The sequence below is a fragment of the Gymnoscopelus microlampas genome (assembly GCF_963454915.1).
Source record: "Gymnoscopelus microlampas genome assembly, chromosome: 12".
Classification (NCBI taxonomy): Eukaryota; Metazoa; Chordata; class Actinopteri; order Myctophiformes; family Myctophidae; genus Gymnoscopelus; species Gymnoscopelus microlampas.
Genome location: NC_139949.1, coordinates 49822964 through 49829354, shown reverse-complemented (window position 1 = coordinate 49829354; position 6391 = coordinate 49822964).

The following is a 6391-nucleotide window of genomic DNA, read 5'->3' as shown; positions in this document are numbered from 1 at the left end:
CCACAATGGAGAAAAGACGTTCCACTGTAAACAATGTAACAAGACTTTCACCAAGCCAACTTCTCTGAAAAGACATCAGCGTATCCACAATGGAGAAAAACCTTTCTTCTGTAAACATTGTGATAAGAGCTTCAATCTATCGGGTCTCTTTAAAAGACACCAGTGTATTCACACCAAGGGGGAAACATTTTTTTTTATAAATTAGCTCAGTGGGAGGATCAAATTAAGCTTTGTATGTTGGCTTGGAGGTGGATAGACAAGCAAACATATTGTGCATATTTATACTGCTCTTGTCAACAGAGGTCTCCATTCCCCAGCTTTTGTTTTCCTCTTTTAAATCCTTACAATTTGTTTTAAGTGTCAACTGTAACCTTTTTATATGTTGATGTTTTTAGCTAGAGGATGCCATTACAGTCATATATCGCAAATTATTTTGGTTATTCATTTATATGGTATATATATTTTATATGGTATCTGTTTTTCTAGCATTATACACTTCAGAGTTACTACAGTTGGGCCGGCAATTCTTTGTGTGATAGGGACTGTTCTTTTTTCTTTTTTCCACTTGAACCCCAGCATCCCTATTCTGAGGGGAATTAGCCGAAAATAGCAGACCTACAAGCATATCGGCTATTGTCAGCGAAGAGATCTAGTGTAGAGGGGGAAAAAGAGCAGACCAAGTACAGAGCCAAAGGTCAAGTTTACTAAGTATTGAGGGTTTAAGTGGTTAATTGTCTGAAAGTACACACTGAATGGATACTTCACCCTCAAAATGACTTATTTTCTATCTATTACTCACCCCATGGAGCCCCATGGAGCCTTGAGTTGATGGAGATTATTTTCATTTTGTCGCATTCCTAAGCCAATAATTTGATGAACGGCGGGAGACTCCTGAAGTAAAAGTAATAAGTATAAAGTAAAATCGAATACCCAAGTAAAGTACAGATACTCAAAATCTGTGCTTAAGTGCAGCACTCAAGTAAATTTACTCCACTACTGTCCACCACTGTACAATAGTCACTCGCAGCTTTGCAGGTGACTACATTGGTGACGTATAAACAGGGACGTGCACAGATAGACTCTAGGTGGTGCTAGAGCACCTGCCCTTTGCTCTTGACCAGAAGTGCCCTTTTGAAAAAAAGAAAAAAAAGTTTTACTTTTTTTCAGTTTACAGCAGGGGTCTTCAACAGGGGGTCCGGGACCCTTAGGGGGTCCTCAGAGTTACTACAGGGGGTCCGCCAAATCTTTATGTGATATGATTTTTCTTTTTACCATAACCACTCGAAACCTAGCATCCCTTTTCTGAGGAGAACTTTAGTCAAAAATAGCAGATCTACAAGCCCACAACGCCTCGCGTTAGATCGGCTATTTTTGGCAAAGAGGTATAGGTGTAGAGGGAAAAAAGAGCAGACCAAGTAAACAAAAAAAGGTATAATTTACTTGAGCACCTGCCCCTCAAAATGTCTGTGCACGCCACTGCGTATAAATGTATGTGGATTGGTCAGTGCGAGAGGTACTTCAGTTCAGGCTATTAAAACATGAATACCGGTTTCCTATCATTCTCCTGCCAGTGCCGACCAGTAGCCAACACGTGACGTGTGAGACAACTGATTACTTTTCTCTCCTAATTTTTGTCTGGTTCAAGGTGCACTTCAGCTTAGGCATTGTGTCTCCAACACCCCCCCCCCCCCCCTCTACTTCAGTGCACCTGTTTACTCATCCACACGTGCAACAAGGGTTTAACATTGTTGTTGATGATTGATTCATTTGCTACTTGATTAATAAGACACAAAAACGTGTATTATTCATGTATTACTATTATTATTGTATTTCTCTCCATCCATCAATGACTGCAATTAAAGCACATCATTATCCTAAAGTGTATAATGATAGATCTATACACGTACGTAGATAGAAATCAGAATCACAACAGGGTTTATTGGCTAAATATGCTCTTACAAATGTAAGTAATTTGACTCCACTTCAGGGTTCACACTGACTCACCCGTTCAACATTCAGCAGTCATTGACAGCAATGACAAACAATAGCAAGAGATTTTACCCACAAGAGCCTGCAGTAAACAATGCCACTGTTTTGTATAACGCCAGTGTGTGTATATTGGATGGGTACTACTATCTACGGTAACTATAATAGAAATACTACACACACATTAAGTAGTTATTATTGTTGTGGGATCTCTTGAGAAAAAAAGGCACTTTGAGCAAAGATGACAGACCAGTCTTTTACTCAGCATGAAGTACATTTTACAACATGAGTTCTAGGTCTAATCTGACAAGCTATAAGCTAGAAAGCGAGCTTGCATACCATGTAGTTCCTGGCTGTTTATTACCCTTTCTTTCCCTATCAAGGCAGAAAGAATCAAATCTAATCTTACCTTCCAATCACAAGGTGTTTCAATCATATGAGCATCCTGTATCCAGCATAATCATGTTGATATCCTCCTAATATGCCCTGTCTCCTTCCCATCGTTATTTAAATCAGAGACCTTTAGTGTCCAGTACCTGGTCAGTGTGACCCATCCGGGTATCATGTGTGTCCTCATGTTTCATCATTCTTAATATAGGCCTAGCAGCTCAAACAGTGATGAGGCAATTACAAGTCTGTCATTAGTCTGTTGACCATGTAACAGGTTTTTTAGGGAGAGTTGTTACTAGGTTCAGACTCCCGTTAACAGTTCACACCAATACAGAGTGAATGACACAACACAAAGTATGTATAAAAATATAGACCTTTTATTATAAATCTAAATACAAACAATTTATGCAAGGGTACCCTTTTCAATACAACACATCAATAAATCAACATTTAAAATAGCAAGCCACTTATATTTAAAACTGTGGAAGGAAGAAAGTCAGTGACTCAGGGGTTTACAAATACCAACAGTCCAGTCCTGTGGTGAATCCGATCCGGGATTTATATGAATCTTGCATTTCATATGCATTGTATAGAAATTCCCAAACATTAAATAAATATAAGAAATGTATGAATAGCCTAAATAAATGAAGTATTGTGCAGTAGACAGACATACAGACAGACAGATCAATGAGCACGGTGAAGTTGATGTGTTTGTATTGCTTGTAGTCATATTATTATGGGGCCAGGCTTCCAGCATGGACCCATATTGTTATTCGCATTATTCCATTTCTTCTTCTTCTTCTTCTTCTTCTTCTTCTTCTTCTTCTGCCGTTTTTGCCAGTTCTGGCTGAACCGTGCAGTCGCTTTTTATGAAACTCGGCCATATGGTAGATGGTCATGAAAAACGATCAAAAAATAAATCTCACAATCTTTCGTCAAAAGGTGGCGCTATAGCACTCAGTTGAAAATGACAACTTTGAACAGGTACAACTCATGCCCTGTTTCACCTACAGCCATGAAACTTCGATGCACACATGCGTCTCCTCATGCTGAACAACTTTCACACTCTGACTTTTGACCTCTGACCTTTAGATCTCCCACCATTTTGAATTATATGAAAAACAGTTAAAACCTATCTCCTCCTGGGATTTTTGAGTAATCTGCACGAAACTTTTTACACATGAACTTTGGACCTATACCAAAAAACGTTTGCAAAATATCTTCCATAAGTGAAAAAATGAAGCTTTAATGAGCCAATGAATATTGCAGTTTTATGACAATTATTCATCTGCCCCTAACACATACATGCAGACTTACCATTCTTTGAAACTTTGCAGAAATGTAAAGGGCCATTCCAAATATCACTGAAACCAATCTTACTCCAATTGGTCAAACGGGGGCGCTATAGCAATTTTTTGAAAATTGAAACTTTAAACAGGCAAAAGTCATGCCTCGTTTGGCCGACAGCCATTAGACCTGCTTACACATGTGCCTTGACTAATGAGGAACACATCTATCACGTTGACCAGTAAGCACCGCCCTTAGATTGTCCGCAATCTTGAGCAGTTTGAAAAACACTTAAACCCAGGATTTTTCAGCTATTTGCGTGAAACTGTATGATCTGTGTGATCTCCTTTTTCACAGGTTCTTGTCTGTTGGTGGCTTCTCGCTTAAATGTGTGCCCCACAACCTGAAGGTCACCAGTTCAAGCCTCACTTGGTGCAGACTTCATCCAAGTTGCATTTCACACAACATGACTATCAATGAATACATCTGCAATTGTTAAAGATAACATGAAATACTTAATTGAGTGTTTTTTACATACAGCTGATCTACAATCTCACAACTTTTCAGATAGCAATGAGAGTATGTTTTTTCAATGTATAACATACTTCATTGTGAAAATAGCCAATGTACAATCTGACAACTTTTAATGGTTTGTGAGCTTGTAGATCGGCTACTTTCACTAATTTTGGTTCTGAGGAGATGTACAATTTCTTCATTGGTAAATGGTTTGTGAACGAGTGATCTTAGTGTTAGTGAAACAGGGGCTTGGGTCATGACAGAAGGCAAGAGTTTGTGATCCTCCACAGACAATATTAGCCTGGACAAAGATATAGCACTATAGGTAGTGTTGCAGCTACCTAAGAGTGCTTCATGACCGTAAGGTTGCCGGTTCAAGCCTCACTTGATGCAGACTCATTTAAGTTGAAATGCAAAAAACATGACTCAATCTATTCCGTTTCCATGGCGCTCTCTCTCTCTCTCTTCAATCTATTCCATTTCCATGTCTTTCTCTTCAATCTATTCCGTTTCCATGTCTTTCTCTCTGTCTCTTCAATCTATTCCATTTGTCTCTCTCTATGTCTCTTCAATCTATTCCGTCTCTCTCTCTCTCTCTCTCTCTCTCTCTCTCTCTCTCTCTCTCTCTCTCTCTCTCTCTCTCTCTCTCTCTCTCTCTCTCTCTCTCTCTCTCTCTCTCTCTCTCTCTCTCTCTCTCTCTCTCTCTCTCTCTCTCTCTCTCTCTCAGGGGTGGCCATAGCTGAGTGGTTAGTGAGCCCGCCTAGGGAGCCAGAGACTCTGGTTGCCCGGGGTACGATTCCAGGCCAGGTCAGCAAATGTGTCGATGAAATGAAATTTGTCCCTGAGCAAGACTCTTAACCCCTAATTGCTCACAGGCACTCATTGGAAACAAGACCGCAAGGACTTTCATGAACTGACCTGTTAAAGGAATTATCATTTCTCTTTCTCTCTCCTGGCCCCATATTATCGCTGCTTGCAGCTATATTTATTATTGAATTTTTATTTTAATCTCATGAAATGCAATACAAAACAAACACAAACAAAGAAGTTATCAATACATCTTATATAACACCATCAGAGCCAGGCAGGGATTTACTAACAGAAAACATTAAATAGTGAACACAAAAAAGACAGTTCTTGCAGCTTTCTTATTTTTTGAGTCATAAATTGTTTTAATGTACTGCCTGGCTTCAATCTCAAATACAATGAATGAGGGTTTGGAATGACTAAATGTGGATGTATGGCTTGTTGTAGTCACATTATACGTATTATTATTATTATTATTATAAGTTTTATTTTTTAGCAAAACTAAACAATAAAAGCCTGGAGATCGAGGCTACAAGCATGGTGCATATTATTTGGTGACATACTGACTGCTATGTGTCTGAGGGGCAGTGGTGGAAAAAGTACTCAAATTCTTTGCTTAAGTAAAAGTACCAATACTGCAATATAGAAATACTCTGTTACAAGTAAAAGTCCAGAATTCAACATTTACTTGAGTAAAAGTACAAAAGTATTGGCATCAAAATGTAGGCTACTTTAAAGTACCCAAAAGTAAAAGTACTAAATTGTTTGAAAATAGCAGATCTACTTTCAGATCGGCTATTTTCAAATAGCCTCCTAGGTATAGAAATGGGCTAAAGTGGTTAATGTATGTTTCATAATATCATAATTCATATCTGAAAAGTAACTAGTAACTAAAGTTTTCATATAATTTTTGTGGTGTAAATGTAAAATATTTGCCCCTGAGATGCAGTGGAGTAGAAGTAAAAGTATTGGAAATTGGAAATACAATTGGAAATTGGAAATACTGAAGTACAAATACCTCAAAATTGTACTTAAGTACATGTACTTAAGTAAATGTACTTAATTACTTTCCACCACTGCTGAGGGGGCGTGGACAAGAGTGTAGTAAAAAAGCAGTGAGCCTTGTGAAGCAACACATTAACCTCTGTGTTCAGTCTGTGTGCTGCTGTTCACTAGAACACAGAGAGAGAGACAGAGGACACAACCAAGGAGATATATATATGATATATTACAGTAGGCTACAGTGTAGCAGTGTGCAGATATATATGATATATTACAGTAGGCAGTGTAGCAGTGTGTCGCTACACCCTCTGATATTCTGAAGGGTCACGTATTCGTGTTACAAATAACGTGGAGTTGTACTGGACTGGCTGTGACTCTGACAAACCCTCAAGGATTATTTTAT